Genomic DNA, 22,876 nt, shown 5'->3' with positions numbered 1-22,876 from the left:
AAATTACAGAATAAACGTTTTTTATCTCAGTCAAACTATAATTCTCACAGCTCTGCTGAGAGAAATTACCTCCCTCAAAATAAGTTTTGAAGACCCCTGAGCTCTGTAGAGATGAACCGGATCATGCAGGGAATACAATGAGTTGCTGACTGAAATATTTGATGCGTAGTAAAAGCGCCAAAAAAACGGCCCCTCCCCCTCACACACAGCAGTGAGGGAGAACAGAAACTGTCAGAAAGCAGATTAAGCAACTGCCAAGTGGAAAAATAGTGCCCAAACATTTATTCACTCAGTACCTCAGTAAATGAAAACGATTTTACATTCCAGCAAAAACGTTAAACATAATCTCTAGTTATTAAACAGCTTTATGTATTTCTTACAGTGTAATTCTAGTGAAGTACCATTCCCCAGAATACTGAAGTGTAAAGTATACATACATGACATTATATCGGTATGGCAGGATTTTCTCATCAATTCCATTGTCAGAAAATAAAAACTGCTACATACCTCTATGCAGATTCATCTGCCCGCTGTCCCCTGATCTGAAGTTTACCTCTCCTCAGATGGCCGAGAAACAGCAATATGATCTTAACTACTCCGGCTAAAATCATAACAAAAACTCTGGTAGATTCTTCTTCAAACTCTGCCAGAGAGATAATAACACACTCCGGTGCTATTTTAAAATAACAAACTTTTGATTGAAGATATAAAACTAAGTATAATCACCATAGTCCTCTCACACATCCTATCTAGTCGTTGGGTGCAAGAGAATGACTGGGAGTGACGTAGAGGGGAGGAGCTATATGCAGCTCTGCTGGGTGAATCCTCTTGCACTTCCTGTTGGGGAGGAGTAATATCCCAGAAGTAATGATGACCCGTGGACTGATCACACTTAACAGAAGAAACAAAAGAGTATCGAAAGCGGGTCCAAGTTAGAGAAAAGAGTCACTTGATTTCCAATTCATAGGTAAAAAACAAGCCTTTATTGTGAAGATTCTACAGGATAAAACATGGTCATAAAAACTCTCAGCAGAGAGACAAGTGAAAAAGGTCTGACCGGTTTCGGCCCAGTGTGGCCGTAGTCATAGACAGATATCAGGTATTCAAAGAACACACCTTATATACCTGTTAGCCCCTCCCCAACTGGGAGTGGTATAGAAAGAGTAGATTAAAAACAAACTCGTTGCTCTAAGCTATTAAGAAAAAAGGGGATATATGTTATAGATATAAATATATATATAATAACAAATGGAGATTCAAATAGATAATCAAATATAAATATGGACTATAGGCATGAGAGATCATGTTCACTTAAAGGTAAATAGATAAGTAAATATATAAATAGATAATTGTATACATACATCATTACATGAATATATAGACTAGTCTGAACCTACTAGGGGTTAACAGAAAAAAGAGAAATATGTATATTAATAGATGTTAGAACAAATGTCATGATGGCCAGATGAAAGCACTAATTCATAGATGTAATAAATGTAGATATAGAAAATTAATCTTACAAATGTATTAAAGAAACAACAATCCATATAAAAAAACAAAAATTGTTATTAATAAATAAATAACTAAATATGAACTAGAGAGCCAAATAATCAAATGGCCAGAGAGTTGAACCTAAAATGTTTCATACACTAAGCCTAAACATTTGTTTATATTATGAGGATGTAAAGTTATACACAACACACCTAAGCCTAATGATGTACCTGCCAGCCCAAAAAGGAGTCGATTATAAATTGCTATAGGTATTAACCATCTCTGGAGTGTCAAGGAAAATTTGTGGAAAGTCAGGCACTATCTGTTCTGTGCCAATAATTGATAATGTCGAATTGAAACCCTCAGGTACCAGGCTACCGAGCCTGTGAATCCAATAGATCTCTTTCCTGGAGAGGATATGAAGTAAATCACCTCCCCTAGGTGGTCTGGACACCGACTCAATAGCCCGCCACCTGAAGGTTCCAACATCTCCCATATGTACATCCAAAAAGTGTTTGGATAGAGCAGAGACAGCCCTTTCCTGGGAAACGTAGGAGAGATGCTCTCTAATCCGCTTACCCACAGGCCTAGTGGTTCTGCCAACATATTGTTTTTTTGCACTGGGTGCATTCAATTAAGTAGATGACATATCTACTACCACACTTGATGCAACCCCTAGTGTCAAAAACCTCCAGCGTTTTGGTTGAAGAAAAGGATTTTGAAACAACCATGTGGTCACATGACTTACACGTCTTTTTCCCACATTTATATGTTCCCTTAACTTTTAACCAAGAGCTACCACTCTCCTTTTGGGGCAGCATACTGGGGGACAAAATGTTGCCCAGAGTCAAATTACGTTTATAGATGAAATTGCATCCATCATCCATAATTTGTCTCAGTACTGTGTCACCTCGGAGTATGGGCAAATTTCTTTCAATGACCTTACAGACCTTATCAAATTGGTTAGAGAAAGCAGTCACCAAAGTGGGTTTAATTCTAGTGGAAGTGTCATTCCTCAGTCTTTTATCTCTTGTCCTTCCTTGGTTACATCTCATATCCATTGCAGAGACTTCCATAAAAGTCTTGTTGATCAGATGTTTGGAGTAACCTCTCTCCTTTAGTCTCACTTTCAAATCCTCACTCTCCCTCAGGAAATCCTCTTTCCGGGAACAATTTCTTTTGATACGCATGAATTGGCCTTTGGCGATGCCTTTAAACACATGCCTCGGATGGCTACTTCTGGCATGCAACAACGTGTTCCCAGAAATTGGCTTCCTATAGAGAGATGAGGATACCCCCCCAGTTTCACCATCAAATCTGAGGGTAATGTCCAGGTAGTTTATGCTAGTCTGGTCCCACTCGAAGGTGAACCGCAGACCAACACTGTTGACATTGAGCAAATCGACCAGAGTGTCCAGTTGGTCTTTGCTGCCTGACCAAATGACTAGCAAGTCATCAATATAGCGCAAATATTTTACGATATATTGTGTACAATTTCTATTACCCCCAAAGACGTGGAACCGCTCCCACCACCCCATGAACAGGTTTGCGTAGGAGGGGGCAAATTTCGCCCCCATAGCAGTTCCACGTCTCTGGAGGTAAAATTTACCCCTGAACATGAAGAAATTATGCCGGAGTAGAAAACTAACCGCTCTCAGCACATACTCTCCATGCTCTGGGGAAAGATCAGTGTCTCTTTTCAAAAAATACGAGACGGCTTGCAGACCGTACTCGTGTGGTATGGAGGAGTACAGGGACACCACATCAATGGTAGTCCAACTGTACCCCTCCTCCCAAATAACATCCTCAAGTCTTGAGAGCACATGGGCAGTATCCTTCACAAAGCTTGGTAATCTTTGAACTAGTGGTTGCAGGAATTGGTCCACCCACCTGGACAGAGGTTCCAAAAGGGAACCAATTCCTGCCACTATTGGCCTGCCCTGTACATCCACCAGACTCTTATGGACTTTTGGAAGGTGGTGGAAGATGGGCATTACAGGATTATCAACCAGCAGACAATCATATGTCTGTTCATCAATAATGCCCATCTCCACCCCATCATCCAACAGGTCACTTAAAATAGCCTTGTACTCTGGTGTAGGATCTCTAGACAGACTCATATAGGCCTCGGGGTCCTCTAGTTGCCTTAATGCCTCATTTATATAGGTTCCTGCATCAAGCAGGACCACGCTTCCCCCTTTGTCTGATTGGCGGATTACCACCTCCTTGTTGTTTTGTAGTGTGGCGACAGCCTCCTTTTCCAACCTAGACAAATTAGAGTTACGGTCATATTTTCTAGATTCATCTAGTTGTGTAAGATCTTCGATGACTCTCTTATGGAAGACTTCCAAGCTTTTACCCCTCATTTGTAATGGGTAAAACTTAGACCGAGATTTCAAATTATGTTGTTTTTGTCTTGTAGGTGTATCCTCTAATCTAGCCTCCTGTGTACCACCCAAGTCTTCTAAATCTATTAAAGCACAGACATCACTAAATGGCATGTCGTGATCAGTCCTCTCCCTCTCCTGGGTATGCACTTCACTGGGCATACTATCAGAAGATGTCGAGAAAAACTTCCTTAAGGTGAGATCCCTTACCATTTTGTTTACATCCAGTATGGTCTGGAATAAATCAAAATCCCTAGATGGGACAAAATTAAGACCATACCCCAGGACTTTTCTCTCGACATCTGTAAGATGATAGGAGGATAGGTTAACCACCGAAGTCACTCACTGGTATCTGTGCCCCCTGATCTCTCTCACTGGGTATCTCTGAGACTGAATGGATGTTTCCTCTTTTCTTTGTGTGTAGCCCCTCCCTCCCCCTCTGGGTTGCTTTGGAGCCCACTGAAAAACCTGCATGTTAGGTCCCACATCATTAGTAGCTGTCTCTCTAGTAGTGCCAGATTGGGAATAGAGAGACCGTCCCCTTCTACGGCGACCTCTCCCACCTCTTTTAGGTATAGCTCCCATAGGGTCCTTTAAGATACTTCTCGGCATAGAGTTAAATTCTGTGTTCTCTGATAGTTCAGATATCTCTCCCTCCGAGCCCGAGCAGCCCTCATCATCAAAACTTGAGGCAAATTTATCCTCATCTGTCTGCTCAGGCTCTGAGTCGGAGAAGGCAACCTGTTTTGATCCACCCGCTCTATTTGGCTTGTTCTTTTCCTTTTCAGGTTTACTTGATGTTATATCCTGACCTAAATGCTGAGCCCTAGATCTATCATTATGTGTCTGTGACCAAACTCTACCTCTGTTTCTTTCGCCAAATATAAACTGTGCCATTGCTATAGTCTTTCTGATCGCGTTTATACTTAGAATGTTTAACCCCTTAACGACATGCGTCGTACAGGGTACGTCGCACAAAACCTGGTCTTTAAAGACCAGCGACGTACCCTGTACGACGTTGGGGTTGAAAGCGGCTGGAAGCGATCCTGATCGCTTCCAGCCGCTTTCCGGTTATTGCAGTGATGCCTCGATATCGAGGCATCACTGCAATAACATTTTACCCCATCCGATGCAGAGAGAGCCACTCTGTGGCCCTCTCTGGACCGGACATCGATGGCCCGCAATCGTTGGTGGGTGGGAGCCGACGTGGGAGGCGGGTGGGCGGCCATCGGTGCATTACGTAATGCAGCGGTGGGTGGGATCGTGGGCGGGCTCGCTGGGGGCGCGCACAGGCGCGCGCGCGTGCACGGGGGAGGGGGGCGGGCGCGTGCACGGGGAGGGAGCGGGTGGGAACCATTACACTATGGAACAGATTTTCTATATTTAGAGGGAGAGAGGGGGGTATAAAAACATTTTATATATATATATAATCTAAGAGATCTGGGAGGGGGTGGGGGTTTAGTCTTGGGGGGGGAAGCTACACTACAGAAAAGTGGGGGGAAAAATAAAAAAAATATATTTTTTTTTGTAAACTGGGTACTGGCAGACAGCTGCCAGTACCCAAGATGGCTCCCAATAATGTAGAGGGGGAGGGTTAGAGAGCTGTTTGGGGGGGATCAGGGAGGTTTGGGGCTAAGGGGGATGCTACACAGCAGCATATGTAAATATGCTAAAAAAAATAATAATAAAAAAAAAAAGATACCTTTTATTTTAGTACTGGCAGACTTTCTGCCAGTACTTAAGATGGCGGGGACAATTGTGGGGTGGGGGAGGGAAGAGAGCTGTTTGGGAGGGATCAGGGGGTCTGCTGTGTTAGATGGGAGGCTGATCTCTACACTGAAGCTAACATTAACCCTGCAAGTTCCCTACAAGATCCCTAATTAACCCCTTCACTGCTAGACATAATACACGTGTGATGTGCAGCGGCATTTAGCAGCCTTCTAATTACCAAAAAGCATTGCCAAAACCATATATGTCTGCTATTTCTGAACAAAGGGGATCCCAGAGAAGCATTTACAACCATTTATGCCATAATTGCACAAGTTGTTTGTAAATAATTTCTGTGAGAAACCTAAAGTTTGTGAAAAAATTTGTGAAAAATTGAACAATTTTTTTTATTTGATCGCATTTGGCGGTGAAATGGTGGCATGAAATATACCAAAATGGGCTTAGATCAATACTTTGGGATGTCTTCTAAAAAAAAATATATACATGTTAAGGGATATTCAGGTATTCCTGACAGATATCAGGGTTCCAATGTAACTAGCACTCATTGTGAAAAAAAAGTGGTTTTGAAATAGCAAAGTGCTACTTGTATTTATTGCCCTATAACTTGCAAAAAAAGCAAAGAACATGTTAACATTGGGTATTTCTAAACTCAGGACAAAATTTTGAAACTATTTACCATGGTTGTTTTTTGGTGGTTGTAGATGTGTAACAGATTTTGGGGGTCAAAGTTAGAAAAAGTGTGTTTTTTTCCATTTTTTCCTCATATTTTATAATTTTTTTAATAATAAATTATAAGATATGATGAAAATAATGGTATCTTTAGAAAGTCCATTTAGTGGCGAGAAAAACGGTATATAATATGTGTGGGTACAGTAAATGAGTAAGAGGAAAATTACAGCTAAACACAAACAACGCAGAAATGTAAAAATAGCCCTGGTCTTTAAGGGAAAGAAATTGAAAAATGGCCTTGGTCCTTAAGGGGTTAATTTGGATAATTAATTTCTTAGACTCTTCTATAACATTCTTAAGTATAGCATCATATTCTGGATAGACATTACACAATTTATACTTATTCAGATCACCCTGCAGGGCGATTATCTTTTCCTTAACCTCTATCAACAAAAACAGAATTTATGTTTACCTGATAAATTACTTTCTCCAACGGTGTGTCCGGTCCACGGCGTCATTCTTACTTGTGGGATATTCTCTTCCCCAACAGGAAATGGCAAAGAGCCCAGCAAAGCTGGTCACATGATCCCTCCTAGGCTCCGCCTACCCCAGTCATTCGACCGACGTTAAGGAGGAATATTTGCATAGGAGAAACCATATGTTACCGTGGTGACTGTAGTTAAAGAAAATAAATTATCAGACCTGATTAAAAAAACCAGGGCGGGCCGTGGACCGGACACACCGTTGGAGAAAGTAATTTATCAGGTAAACATAAATTCTGTTTTCTCCAACATAGGTGTGTCCGGTCCACGGCGTCATCCTTACTTGTGGGAACCAATACCAAAGCTTTAGGACACGGATGAAGGGAGGGAGCAAATCAGGTCACCTAAATGGAAGGCACCACGGCTTGCAAAACCTTTCTCCCAAAAATAGCCTCAGAAGAAGCAAAAGTATCAAATTTGTAAAATTTAGAAAAAGTGTGCAGTGAAGACCAAGTCGCTGCCTTACATATCTGATCAACAGAAGCCTCGTTCTTGAAGGCCCATGTGGAAGCCACAGCCCTAGTGGAGTGAGCTGTGATTCTTTCAGGAGGCTGCCGTCCGGCAGTCTCATAAGCCAATCGGATAATGCTTTTAATCCAGAAGGAGAGAGAGGTAGAAGTTGCTTTTTGACCTCTCCGTTTACCAGAATAAACAACAAACAAAGACAAAGTTTGTCTGAAATCCTTAGTAGCTGCTAAGTAAAATTTGAGAGCACGAACTACATCCAAGTTGTGCAACAAACGTTCCTTCTTTGAAACTGGATTAGGACACAAAGAAGGCACAACTATCTCCTGGTTAATGTTTTTGTTAGAAACAACTTTTGGAAGAAAACCAGGTTTAGTACGCAAAACCACCTTATCTGCATGGAACACCAGATAAGGAGAAGAACACTGCAGAGCAGATAATTCTGAAACTCTTCTAGCAGAAGAAATTGCAACCAAAAACAAAACTTTCCAAGATAATAACTTAATATCAACGGAATGTAAGGGTTCAAACGGAACCCCCTGAAGAACTGAAAGAACTAGGTTGAGACTCCAAGGAGGAGTCAAAATTTTGTAAACAGGCTTGATTCTAACCAGAGCCTGAACAAAGGCTAGAACATCTGGCACATCTGCCAGCTTTTTGTGAAGTAACACAGACAAGGCAGAAATCTGTCCCATCAAGGAACTTGCAGATAATCCTTTTTCCAATCCTTCTCGAAGGAAGGATAGACTCTTAGGAATCTTAACCTTGTCCCAAGGGAATCCTGCAGATTCACACCAACAGATATACCAAATTATGTGGTAATTTTTCTGGTTACAGGCTTTCAGGCCTGAACAAGAGTATTAATAACAGAATCTGAGAACCCTCGCTTTGATAAGATCAAGCGTTCAATCTCCAAGCAGTCAGCTGGAGTGGGTCGAACGGACCTAGAACAAGAAGGTCTCTCAAAGGTAGCTTCCATGGTGGAGCCGATGACATATTCACCAGATCTGCATACCAAGTCCTGCGTGGCCACGCAGGAGCTATCAAAATCACCGACGCCCTCTCCTGATTGATCCTGGCTACCAGCCTGGGGATGAGAGGAAACGGCGGGAACACATAAGCTAGTTTGAAGGTCCAAGGTGCTACTAGTGCATCCACTAGAGCCGCCTTGGGATCCCTGGATCTGTACCCGTAGTAAGGAACTCTGAAGTTCTGACGAGAGGCCATCAGATCCATGTCTGGAATGCCCCACGGTTGAGTGACTTGGGCAAAGATTTCCGGATGGAGTTCCCACTCCCCCGGATGCAATGTCTGACGACTCAGAAAATCCGCTTCCCAATTTTCCACTCCTGGGATGTGGATAGCAGACAGGTGGCAGGAGTGAGACTCCGCCCATAGAATGATTTTGGTCACTTCTTCCATCGCTAGGGAACTCCTTGTTCCCCCCTGATGGTTGATGTATGAACTTGGCCCTCGCTAGCTGAGGCCAAGCTTTGAGAGCATTGAATATCGCTCTCAGTTCCAGAATATTTATCGGTAGAAGAGATTCTACCCGAGACCAAAGACCCTGAGCTTTCAGTGATCCCCAGACCGCGCCCCAGCCCATCAGACTGGCGTCGGTCGTGACAATGACCCACTCTGGTCTGCGGAAGGTCATCCCTTGTGACAGGTTGTCCAGGGACAGCCACCAACGGAATGAGTCTCTGGTCCTCTGATTTACTTGTATCTTCGGAGACAAGTCTGAATAGTCCCCATTCCACTGACTGAGCATGAACAGTTGTAATGGTCTTAGATGAATGCGCACAAAAGGAACTATGTCCATTGCCGCTACCAACAAACCTATCACTTCCATGCACTGCGCTATGGAAGGAAGAGGAACGGAATGAAGTATCCGACAAGAGTCTAGAAGTTTTGTTTTTCTGGCTTCTGTCAGAAAAATCCTCATTTCTAAGGAGTCTATTATAGTTCCCAAGAAGGGAACCCTCGTTGACGGAGATAGAGAACTCTTTTCCACGTTCACTTTCCATCCGTGAGATCTGAGAAAGGCCAGGACAATGTCCGTGTGAGCCTTTACTTGAGGAAGGGACGACGCTCGAATCAGAATGTCGTCCAAGTAAGGTACTACAGCAATGCCCCTTGGTCTTAGCACCGCCAGAAGGGACCCTAGTACCTATGAGAAAATCCTAGGAGCAGTGGCTAATCCGAAAGGAAATGCCACGAACTGGAAATGCTTGTCCAGGAATGCAAACCTTAGGAACCGATGATGTTCCTTGTGGATAGGAATATGTAGATACGCATCCTTGAAATCCACCTTGGTCATGAATTGACCTTCCTGGATGGAAGGAAGAAGTGTTCGAATGGTTTCCATCTTGAACGATGGAACCTTGAGAAACTTGTTCAAGATCTTGAGATCTAAGATTGGTCTGAACGTTCCCTCTTTTTTGGGAACTATGAACAGATTGGAGTAGAACCCCATCCCTTGTTCTCCTAATGGAACAGGATGAATCACTCCCATTTTTAGCAGGTCTTCTACCCAATGAAGAATGCCTGTCTTCTTATGTGGTCTGAAGACAACTGAGACCTGTGGAACCTCTCCCCTTGGAGGAAGCCCCTTGAACTCCAGAGAATAACCTTGGGAGACTATTTCTAGCGCCCAAGGATCCAGAACATCTCTTTCCCAAGCCTGAGCGAAGAGAGAGAGTCTGCCCCCCACCAGATCCGGTCCCGGATCGGGGGCCCGCATTTCATGCTGTCTTGGTAGCAGTGGCAGGTTTCCTGGCCTGCTTTCCTTTGCTCCAGCCTTGCATAGGTCTCCAGGCTGGATTGGCTTGAGAAGTATTACCTTCCTGCTTAGAGGACGTAGCCCTTGGGGCTGATCCGTTTCTGCGAAAGGGACGAAACTTAGGTTTATTTTTGGTCTTGAAAAGACCTATCCTGAGGAAGGGCGTGGCCCTTGCCCCCAGTGATATCAGAGATAATCTCTTTCAAGTCAGGGCCAAAGAGTGTTTTCCCCTTGAAAGGAAAGTCAAGCAATTTGTTCTTGGAAGACGCATCCGCTGCCCAAGATTTTAACCAAAGCGCTCTGCGCCACAATAGCAAACCCAGAATTTTTTCGCCGCTAACCTAGCCAATTGCAAGGTGGCGTCTAGGGTGAAAGAATTAGCCAATTTAAGAGCACGAATTCTGTCCATAATCTCCTCATAAGAAGAAGAATTACTAATAATCGCCTTTCCTAGCTCATCAAACTAGAAACACGCGGCTGCAGTGACAGGGACAATGCATGCAATTGGTTGTAGAAGGGAACCTTGCTGAACAAACATCTTTAGCAGACCTTCTAATTTTTTATCCATAGGATCTTGGAAAGCACAACTATCTTCTATGGGTATAGTGGCGCGCTTGTGTAGAGTAGAAACCGCCCCCTCGACCTTGGGGACTGTCTGCCATCAGTCCTTTCTGGGGTCGACTATAGGAAAACAATTTTATAAATATGGGGGGAGGTACTAAAGGTATACCGGGCCTGTCCCATTCTTTACTAACAATGTACGCCACCCGCTTGGATATAGGAAAAGCTTCGGGGGGCCCCGGGGCCTCTAAGAACTTTTCCATTTTACATAGTGGTTCTGGAATGACCAGATAATCACAATCATCCAAATTGGATAACACCTCCTTAAGCAGAGCGCGGAGATGTTCCAACTTAAATTTAAAAGTAATCACATCAGGTTCAGCTTGTTGAGAAATGTTTCCTGAATCTGAAATTTCTCCCTCAGACAAAACCTCCCTGGCCCCCTCAGACTGGTGTAGGGGCCCTTCAGAAACCATATCATCAGCGTTCTCATGCTCTACAGAATTTTCTAAAACAGAGCAGTCGCGCTTTCGCTGATAAGTGGGCATATTGGCTAAAATGTTTTTGATAGAATTATCCATTACAGCCGTTAAATGTTGCATAGTAAGGAGTATTGGCGCACTAGATGTACTAGGGGCCTCCTGTATGGGCAAGACTGGTGTAGACGAAGGAGGGGATGATGCAGTACCATGCTTACTCCCCTCACTTGAGGAATCATCTTGGGCATCATTTTTACTAAATTTTTTTTTTTTTTTATGACATAAAATACATATAGTTAAATGAGAAGGAACCTTGGTTTCCCCACAGTCAGAACACAATCTATCTGGTAGTTCAGACATGTTAAACAGGCATAAACTTGATAACAAAGCACAAAAAAGTTTTAAAATAAAACCGTTACTGTCACTTTAAATTTTAAACTAAACACACTTTATTATTGCAATTGCGAAAAAGTATGAAGGAATTGTTCAAAATTCACCAAAATTTCACCACAGTGTCTTAAAGCCTTAAAAGTATTGCACACCAAATTTGGAAGCTTTAACCCTTAAAATAACGGAACCGGAGCCGTTTTTATATTTAACCCCTTTACAGTCCCTGGAATCTGCTTTGCTGAGACCCAACCAAGCCCAAAGGGGAATACGATACCAAATGATGCCTTCAGAAAGACTTTTCTATGTATCAGAGCTCCACACACATGCAGCTGCATGCCATGCTGTCCTCAAAAACAAGTGCGCCATACCGGCGCGAAAATGAGGCTCTGACTATGATTAGGGAAAGCCCCTAAAGAATAAGGTGTCTAAAACAGTGCCTGCCGATATAATCATATCAAAATACCCAGAATAAATGATTCCTCAAGGCTAAATATGTGTTAATAATGAATCGATTTAGCCCAGAAAAAGTCTACAGTCTTAATAAGCCCTTGTGAAGCCCTTATTTACTATCTTAATAAACATGGCTTACCGGATCCCATAGGGAAAATGACAGCTTCCAGCATTACATCGTCTTGTTAGAATGTGTCATACCTCAAGCAGTAAGAGACTGCACACTGTTCCCCCAACTGAAGTTAATTGCTCTCAACAGTCCTGTGTGGAACAGCCATGGATTTTAGTTACGGTGCTAAAATCATTTTCCTCATACAAACAGAAATCTTCATCTCTTTTCTGTTTCTGAGTAAATAGTACATACCAGCACTATTTTAAAATAACAAACTCTTGATTGAATAATAAAAACTACAGTTAAACACTAAAAAACTCTAAGCCATCTCCGTGGAGATGTTGCCTGTACAACGGCAAAGAGAATGACTGGGGTAGGCGGAGCCTAGGAGGGATCATGTGACCAGCTTTGCTGGGCTCTTTGCCATTTCCTGTTGGGGAAGAGAATATCCCACAAGTAAGGATGACGCCGTGGACCGGACACACCTATGTTGGAGAAATATCTTTATATTCAATCAAAAGAGCTATACGTTTAAGTGAGCAGTCCGTTAGGGCCTGATTCCATCTTTCAATGAACCCAGGGTCCTTTACATCATAGGAGGGAAATTTATTAATCCTCAGCCCCCTGGGTATCATTTTCATACTGATATATTTAGACAGAATCCATTTGTCCCATTTTAGCTTTTGCTCTTTCTTCTTTAAATTCTCCAGATCATAAAAGTAATCTCCTAATAATGTGTTAATTCCAATGCATCCCAATTTTCTTCATCCATCTCATTAAGAGAGAAAAAAAGAGTCTGTGACATGTTATCCATACTGGAAATGTTTTTATCAAAAAGTGCCTTACAGCTACTTTGCTTGTTTGTAGAAAAAATATAGCTATATGTCCTTTTTCAAGAAACCAAGAGAAATCCCATACACAACACGGATTATACGTGATAGTTGAAAACTGTATTTGTAATGATCCACTTGCTCAATAAAGGAGGGATTGTTAATGGAGTGCTGAACCATAAGACAGGGTAAAAAACAAATTCTAATGATATCAAAAATGGCATCACAAATGAAATTATAAGCATGATGAAGAAGCTTAACAATGCTATACACATTATGATCTGGTACTTGTTGCGCCCAAAGAAATAGCAGGCCTAAGAAGATTACCTGAACATAAATAAGCCTTCTTTAAAAAAGATTAAATTTTCCTATCTAAAGGATCTTTAAAAGAAGTACTATCTGCCGTAGGAATAGTAGTACGTTTAGCAAGAGTAGAGATAGCCCCATCAACTTTGGGGATTTTCTCCCAAAACTCCAATCTATCAGCCGGCAAAGGGTACAGTCTTTTAAACCTTAAAGAAGGAGTAAATGAAGTACCCAAACTATTCCATTCTCTCGAAATTACATCTAAAATAGCATCAGGAACTGGAAAGACCTCTGGAATAACTACATGAGGTTTAAAAACCGAATTTAAATGTTTACTGGTTTTAATATCAAGAGGACTAGACTCCTCCATATCTAATGCAATCAACACCTCTTTAAGTAAGGAACGAATAAACTCCATCTTAAATAAATATGAAGATTTGTCAGTGTCAATATCTGAGGCAGAATCTTCTGAACCAGATAAATCCTCATCAGAGATAGATAAATCAGACCTTTTACGTTTATTAGAAGGTGGTATAACAGACAGGGCCTTCTGAATAGAATTAGAAACAAATTCTCTTACATTAACAGGAATATCCTGAACATTAGATGTTGAAGGAACAACAACAGGTAATGGACTACTACTAATGGAAATATCTGCTTTTGAAAGTTTATCATGACAACTAACACAAACTACAGCCGGAACAACAGTTACCACAAGTTTACAACAAATGCACTTAGCTTAGGTAGAACCGACATCAGGCAGCAGCTTTCCAGAAGTAGATTCTGATAGAGGGTCAGATTGCGACATCTTGCAATATGTAATAGAAAAAACAACATATAAAGCAAAATTATCAAATTCCTTAAATGACAGCTTCAGGAATGGGAAAAAATGCAAACAGAACAAGCCTCTAGGAACCAGAAGCAAAAAGAAACTGAGACTTAAATGTCAAAAAAACTGGCGCCAAGTATGACGCCCACAATTGACAATTTTTTTGGCGCCAAAAACGTCTGCAACAAACATGAGCGTCATAGATGACGCAACTACGTGAAAACTCTCGGCGTCAACTACGACGCCGGAAATGACGTCATAAACGTCAACAAACTTAATTTTCGCCCCAAAAAAGACGCAATAAATTCTAGCATTTTTTGCACCCGCGAGCCTAACAGCCCGCAATTTAGAAAGAAGAGTCAATTCGAAAAAATTTCAGGTAAGAAAAAACATAATTTATGTAAGAACTTACCTGATAAATTCATTTCTTTCATATTGGCAAGAGTCCATGAGCTAGTGACGTATGGGATATACATTCCTACCAGGAGGGGCAAAGTTTCCCAAACCTCAAAATGCCTATAAATACACCCCTCACCACACCCACAATTCAGTTTAACGAATAGCCAATTAGTGGGGTGATAAGAAAGGAGCGAAATCATCAAACAAGGAATTGGAATAATTGTGCTTTATACAAAAAAAATCATAACCACCACAAAAAGGGTGGTCCTCATGGACTCTGCCAATATGAAAGAAATGAATTTATCAGGTAAGTTCTTACATAAATTATGTTTTCTTTCATGTAATTGGCAAGAGTCCATGAGCTAGTGACGTAAGGGATAGCAGATACCCAAGATGTGGAACTTCCACGCAAGAGTCACTAGAGAGGGAGGGATTAAATAAAGACAGCCAATTCCGCTGAAAAAATAATCCACAACCCAAATCAAAAAGTTTTAATCTTAAAATGAAAAAAACTGAAATTATAAGCAGAAGAATCAAACTGAAACAGCTGCCTGAAGTACTTTTCTACCAAAAACTGCTTCAGAAGAAGAAAAAAACATCAAAATGGTAGAATTTAGTAAAAGTATGCAAAGAAAACCAAGTTGCTGCTTTGCAAATCTGATCAACAGAAGCTTCATTCTTAAAAGCCCAGGAAGTAGAAACTTACCTAGTAGAATGAGCCGTAATCCTTTGAGGCGGGGATTTACACGACTCCACATAAGCATGATGAATCAAAGACTTTAACCAAGATGTCAAAGAAATGGCAGAAGCCTTCTGACCTTTCCTAGAACCAGAAAAGACAACAAATAGACTAGAAGTCTTCCTGAAATCTTTAGTAGCTTCAACATAATATTTCAAAGCTCTAACTACATCCAAAGAATGTAAAGATCTCTCCAGAGAATTCTTAGAATTAGGACACAAAGAAGGGACAACAATTTCTCTACTAATGTTGTTAGAATTCACAACTTTAGGTAAAAAATTAAATGAAGTCCGCAACACCGCCTTATCCTGATGAAAAATCAGAAAAGGAGATTCACAGAAACTCTTCTAGCAGAAGAGATGACCAAAAGGAATAAAACTTTCCAAGAAAGTAATTTAATATCCAGAGAATGCATAGGTTCAAACGGAGGAGCCTGTAAAGCCCTCAGAACCAAATTAAGACTCCAAGGAGGAGAAATTAACTTAATGACAGGCTTAATACGAACCAAAGCCTGTACAAAACAATGAATATCAGGATGATTAGCAATCTTTCTGTGAAAAAGTACAGAAAGAGTAGAGATTTGTCCTTTCAAGGAACTTGCAGACAAACCTTTTTCAAAACCATCCTGAAGAAACTGTAAAATTCTAGGAATTCTAAAAGAATGCCAAGAGAATTTATGTGAAGAACACCAAGAAATGTAAGTCTTCCAAACTCGGTAATAGATCTTTCTAGACACAGATTTACGAGCCTGTAACATAGTATTAATCACTGAATCAGAGAAACCTCGATGACTAAGTATTAAGCGTGCAATCTCCATACCTTCAAATTTAATGATTTGAGATCCTGATGGAAAAATGGGCCTTGAGATAGAAGGTCTGGCCTTAACGGAAGTGTTCAAAGTTGGCAACTGGCCATCCGAACGAGATCCGCATACCAAAACCTGTGTGACCATGCTGGAGCCACCAGCAGTACAAACGAACGCTCCATTAGGATTTTGGAAATCACTTTTGGAAGAAGAACTAGAGGCAGAAAGATATACGCAGGTTGATAATTCCAAGGAAGTGACAACGCGTCCACCGCTTCCGCCTGAGGATCCCTGGATCTGGACAGATACCTGGGAGGTTTCTAGTTTAGATAAGAGGCCATCAGATCTATTTCTGGAAGTCCCCAGATTTGAACAATCTGAAGAAATACCTCTGGGTGAAGAGACCATTCGCCCGGATGTAAAGTCTGGCGACTGAGATAATCCGCTTCCCAATTGTCTATACCTGGGATGTGAACCACAGAAATTAGACAGGAGCTGGATTCCGCCCATACAAGTATCCGAGATACTTCTTTCATAGCCTGAGGACTGCGAGTCCCCCCCTTGATGATTGACATATGCCACGGTTGTGACATTGTCTGTCTGAAAACAAATAAACGATTCTCTCTTTAGAAGAGGCCAGAACTGAAGAGCTCTGAAAATCGCATGGAGTTCCAAAATGTTGATTGGTAATCTCGCCTCCTGAGATTCCCAAACCCCTTGCGCTGTCAGAGATCCCCATACAGCTCCCCAACCTGAAAGACTCTCATCTGTTGAGATCACAGTCCAGTTTGGACGAACAAAAGGGGCCCCTTGAATTAAACGATGGTGATCCAACCACCAAGTCAGAGAAGATCGAACATTGGGATTTAAGGATATTAATTGTGATATCTTTGTATAATCCCTGCACCATTAGTTCAGCACACAAAGCTGGAGAGGTCTCATGTGAAAATGAGCAAAAGGGATCGCGTCCGATGCAGCAGTCATGAGACCTAGAATTTCCATGCACAAAGCTACCGAAGGGAATGATTGAGACTGAAGGTTTCGACAAGCTGAAACTAATTTCAGACGTATCTTTTCTGTTAGAGACAAAGTCATGGACACTGAATATTTGGAAACCCAAAAAGGTTACCCTTGTCTGAGGAATCGTGGAACTCTTTGGTAAATTGATCCTTCAACCATGTCTTTGAAGAAACAACACAAGTTGATTCGTATGAGATTCTGCAGAATGTAAAGACTGAGCAAGTACCAAGATATCGTCCAAATAAGGAAATACCGCAATACCCTGTTCTCTGATTACAGAGAGAAGGGCACCGAGAACCTTTGAAAAGATCCTTGGAGCTGTTGCTAGGCCAAACGGAAGAGCAACAAACTGGTAATGCTTGTCTAGAAAAGAGAATCTCAGAAACTGATAGTGATCTGGATGGATAGGAATATGAAGATATGCATCCTGTAAGTCTATTGTAGACATATAATGCCCTTGCTGAAGGCAGAATAGTCCTTATAGTCACCATTTTGAATGTTGGTATCCTTACATAACGATTCAATATTTTTAGATCCAGAACTGGTCTGAAGGAATTCTCCTTCTTTGGTACAATGAACAGATTTGAGTAAAACCCCAGACCCAGTTCCAGAACTGGAACCCGCGAGCCTAACAGCCCGCAATTTAGAAAAAAAAGTCAATTGAAAATTGAAAATTTTAAGGTAAGAAAAAATATAATTCATATGCATTTTCCCCCAAAAAATGAAACTGACAGTCTGAAAGAAGGAATACTGATTATCCTGAATCATGGCAAATATAAGTTTAAACACATATATTTAGAACTTTACATATAAAGTGCCCAACCATAGCTTAGAGTGTCATGAATAGAAATAAGACTTACTTACCCTAAGACACTCATCTACATATAGTAGATAGCCAAACCAGTACTGAAACGAGAATCAGTAGAGGTAATGGTATATAAGAGTATATCGTCGATCTGAAAAGGGAGGTAGAAGAAATCTCTACGACCGATAACAAGAGAACCTATGAAATAGATCCCCTAGAGGAAGACCATGGTATTCAAATAGGCAATACTCTCTTCACATCCCTCTGATATTCACTGCACTCTGAGAGGAAAACCAGGCTTCAGCCTGCTGCGAAGCGCATATCAACGTAGAAATCTAGCACAAACTTACTTCACCACCTCCATGGGAGGCAAAGTTTGTAAAACTGAATTGTGGGTGTGGTGAGGGGTGTATTTATAGGCATTTTGAGGTTTGGGAAACTTTGCCCCTCCTGGTAGGAATGTATATCCCATACTTCACTAGCTCATGGACTCTTGCCAATTACATGAAAGAAATCTGGGTTACCTGCATGCATAGTAAGAGTTGGTGGTAGGGAACTCGCCACTCTGGGAGCTGGGCCCCCAGAGGGGGATGGTTCAGCGGCCCCTTGACTCCCCGATCCAGAGGAATTGAGCACTCTAAAACGGCATTCAGAACATAACTGGAGGGCATGTATCACCTGGGCCAATTCGTATTCTTCACCAGAAACAGAATCTGACACAGAGACGTCCGTCTCCACAATATCAGAATCCTCCATAACAGGGATAGTAAATACAAAAAAATGGACCAAATAAGAAAATGTAAACGGCACCTGACACCCACAATGGCTGGGGCACTCACCCCAGTCGCCACACGGTCAGGAATGCGGAAATGGAGAGCCAAATGTGACCACGCCCAGTCACCAGGTGCACCGTGCAGTCCAGAAAAAACGCGCTCAACCGTAAAGGCTGCGTCACTTCCAAAGGCCGTTATGTTCCACAAGCCATGAGCCTAAGCAACACTACACCTAAGCAGGTCGAATTGCATAACAAACATTATTAAAAAAACCCTGTTCAATATCCCCCCTCAGGAGATATTAATCCTTAATTCCAAGATAAGAAAGGAGACTCACTGAGACCCTGATTATAGTTAATCCCGCAAGGTGAGAACCTTTCGGGAAAACATTTGTATTACAATACAATCATAACAAAAGTAAAATTAAACAATCTTACCGGAATTTACACGGTGGAACAGGAACATGGCCCTTCAAATGAGACACATGCTTTGCCTCTGTCATGGACTTGAGAGAAGAAAGCAGGCAGCGAAGCTCGTCAACGCTGACTGCTTGTGGAGTTATTAATGAGTTGGGATGGGTTTGCAGAAAGACTCTCCCTGCATCTCTAAAACTCCAGTCCCATACCGAAGAGTACTACCCTCCATAAGAGACTATTGAAACTTCTGACACTTCTCTGCCAACCTCCTGGGACGAAAGGCAAAGAATGACTGGGGGATGAGGGAAGTGGGAGGGGTATTTATGCCTTTGGCTGGGGTGTCTTTGCCTCCTCCTGGTGGCCAGGTTCTGAATTCCCAAAAGTAATGAATGCCGCTGTGGACTCTTTCCATTTATGAAGAAAAACATAATTTATGCTTACCTGATAAATTTATTTCTCTTGTAGTGTATCCAGTCCACGGATCATCCATTACTTATGGGATATTCTCCTTCCCAACAGGAAGTTGCAAGAGGATCACCCACAGCAGAGCTGCTATATAGCTCCTCCCCTAACTGTCATATCCAGTCATTCGACCGAAAACAAACAGAGAAAGGAGAAACCATAGGGTGCAGTGGTGACTGTAGTTTAATTAAAATTTAGACCTGCCTTAAAAGGACAGGGCGGGCCGTGGACTGGATACACTACAAGAGAAATACATTTATCAGGTAAGCATAAATTATGTTTTCTCTTGTTAAGTGTATCCAGTCCACGGATCATCCATTACTTATGGGATACCAATACCAAAGCTAAAGTACACGGATGATGGGAGGGACAAGGCAGGATTAAGCGGAAGGAACCACTGCCTGAAGAACCTTTCTCCCAAAAACAGCCTCCGAAGAAGCAAAAGTATCAAATTTGTAGAATTTGGAAAAAGTGTGAAGCGAAGACCAAGTCGCGGCCTTGCAAATCTGTTCAACAGAGGCCTCATTTTTAAAGGCCCAGGTGGAAGCCACAGCTCTAGTGGAATGAGCTGTAATCCTTTCAGGGGGCTGCTGTCCAGCAGTCTCATAGGCTAGGCGTATTATGCTCCGAAGCCAAAAGGAAAGAGAGGTTGCCGAAGCTTTTTGACCTCTCCTCTGTCCAGAGTAAACGACAAACAGGGTAGGTGTTTGATGAAAATCTTTAGTAGCTTGTAAGTAAAACATCAAGACACGGACTACGTCCAGATTATGTAAAAGACGTTCCTTCTTTGAAGAAGGATTAGGACACAATGATGGAACAACAATCTCGATTGATATTCTTGTTAGAAACCACCTTAGGTAAAAACCCAGGTTTGGTACGCAGGACTACCTTATCTGCATGAAAAATCAGATAAAGAGAATCACATTGTAAGGCAGATAGCTCAGAGACTCTCCGAGCCGAGAAAATAGCCATCAAAAACAGAACTTTCCAAGATAAAAGTTTAATATCAATGGAATGAAGGGGTTCAAACTGAACTCCTTGAAGAACTTTAAGAACCAAGTTTAAGCTCCACGGGGGAGCAACAGGTTTAAACACAGGCTTAATTCTAACCAAAGCCTGGCAAAATGCCTGGACGTCTGGAACCTCTGCCAGACGCTTGTGCAAAAGAATAGACAGAGCAGAAATCTGTCCCTTTAAGGAACTAGCTGATAATCCTTTGTCCAAGCCCTCTTGGAGAAAAGACAATATTCTAGGAATCCAAACCTTACTCCATGAGTAATTCTTGGATTCACACCAATAAAGATATTTACTCCATATCTTGTGGTAGATTTTCCTGGTAACAGGCTTTCGTGCCTGTATTAAAGTATCAATGACTGACTCGGAGAAGCCACGCTTTGATAGAATCAAGCGTTCAATCTCCATGCAGTCAGTCTCAAAGAAATTAGATTTGGATGATTGAAAGGACCTTGTATCAGAAGGTCCTGTCTTAGAGGGTCCATGGTGGAAAGGATGACATGTCCACTAGGTCTGCATACCAAGTCCTGCGTGGCCACGCAGGTGCTATCAGAATCACTGATGCTCTCTCCTGTTTGATTTTGGCAATCAGTCGAGGGAGCAGAGGAAACGGTGGAAACACATAAGCCAGGTTGAAGAACCAAGGCGCTGCTAGAGCATATATCAGCGTCGCTTCTGGGTCCCTGGACCTGGATCCGTAACACGGAAGCTTGGCGTTCTGGCGAGACACCATGAGATCCAACTCTGGTTTGCCCCAACAATGAATCAACTGAGCAAACACCTCCGGATGGAGTTCCCACTCCCCCGGATGGAAAGTCTAACGACTTAGAAAATCCGCCTCCCAGTTCTCCACGCCTGGGATATGGATTGATGACAGTTGGCAAGAGTGGTACTCTGCCCAGCGAATTATTTTTGAGACTCCTAACATCGCTAGGGAACTCCCGGTTCCCCCTTGATGGTTGATGTAAGCCACAGTCGTGATGTTGTCCGACTGAAATCTGATGAACCTCAGTGTTGCTAACTGAGGCCAAGCCAGAAGAGCATTGAATATCGCTCTTAACTCCAGAATATTTATTGGAAGGAGTTTCTCCTCCTGAGTCCACGATCCCTGTGCCTTCAGGGAATTCCAGACTGCACCCCAACCTAGAAGGCTGGCATCTGTTGTTACAATTGTCCAATCTGGCCTGCGAAAGGTCATACCCTTGGACAGGTGTACCCAAGACAACCACCAGAGAAGAGAATCTCTGGTCTCTTGATCCAGATTTAGCAGAGGGGACAAATCTGTGTAATCCCCATTCCACTGACTCAGCATGCATAATTGCAGCGGTCTGAGATGAAGGCGCGCAAATGGCACTATGTCCATTGCCGCTACCATTAAGCCGATTACCTCCATACACTGAGCTACCGAAGGGCGCGGAATGGAGTGAAGAACACGGCAAGCATTTAGAAGTTTTGATAACCTGGACTCCGTCAGGTAAATTTTCATTTCTACAGAATCTATAAGAGTCCCTAAGAAGGAGACTCTTGTGAGTGGGGATAGAGAACTCTTTTCCTCGTTCACTTTCCACCCGTGCGACCTCAGAAATGCCAGAACTATCTCTGTATGAGACTTGGCAACTTGAAAGCTTGACGCCTGTATCAGGATGTCGTCTAGATACGAGCCACCGCTATGCCTCGCGATCTTAGAACCGCCAGAAGTGAGCCCAGAACCTTTGTAAAGATTCTCGGGGCTGTAGCCAACCCGAAGGGAAGAGCTACAAATTGGTAATGCCTGTCTAGAAAGGCAAACCTTAGAAACCGATGATGATCTTTGTGAATCGGTATGTGAAGGTAAGCATCCTTTAAGTCCACTGTGGTCATGTACTGACCTTCTTGGATCATGGGTAGGATGGTCCGAATAGTTTCCATTTTGAAAGATGGAACTCTGAGGAATTTGTTTAAGATCTTTAGATCCAAAATTGGTCTGAAGGTTCCCTCTTTTTTGGGAACCACAGATTTGAATAAAAACCCTGTCCTTGTTCCGTCCGCGGAACTGGATGGATCACTCCCATAACTAGGAGGTCTTGCACACAGCGTAGGAATGCCTCTTTCTTTATCTGATTTGCAGATAGCCTTGAAAGATGAAATCTCCCTTGTGGAGGGGAAGCTTTGAAGTCCAGAAGATATCCCTGAGATATGATCTCCAACGCCCAGGGAACCCGAACATCTCTTGCCCACGCCTGGGCGAAGAGAGAAAGTCTGCCCCCTACTAGATCCGTCGCCGGATAGGGGGCCGTTCCTTCATGCTGTCTTAGAGGCAGCAGCAGGCTTTCTGGCCTGCTTGCCTTTGTTCCAGGACTGGTTAGGTTTCCAGGCCTGCTTAGATTGAGCAAAAGTTCCCTCATTTTGAAGCGGAGGAAGTTGATGCTGCACCTGCCTTGAA

This window comes from Bombina bombina, chromosome 3 (genome assembly GCF_027579735.1).
Source record: "Bombina bombina isolate aBomBom1 chromosome 3, aBomBom1.pri, whole genome shotgun sequence".
NCBI lineage: Eukaryota > Metazoa > Chordata > Amphibia > Anura > Bombinatoridae > Bombina > Bombina bombina.
Note: the sequence above shows the minus strand (reverse complement) of the source record.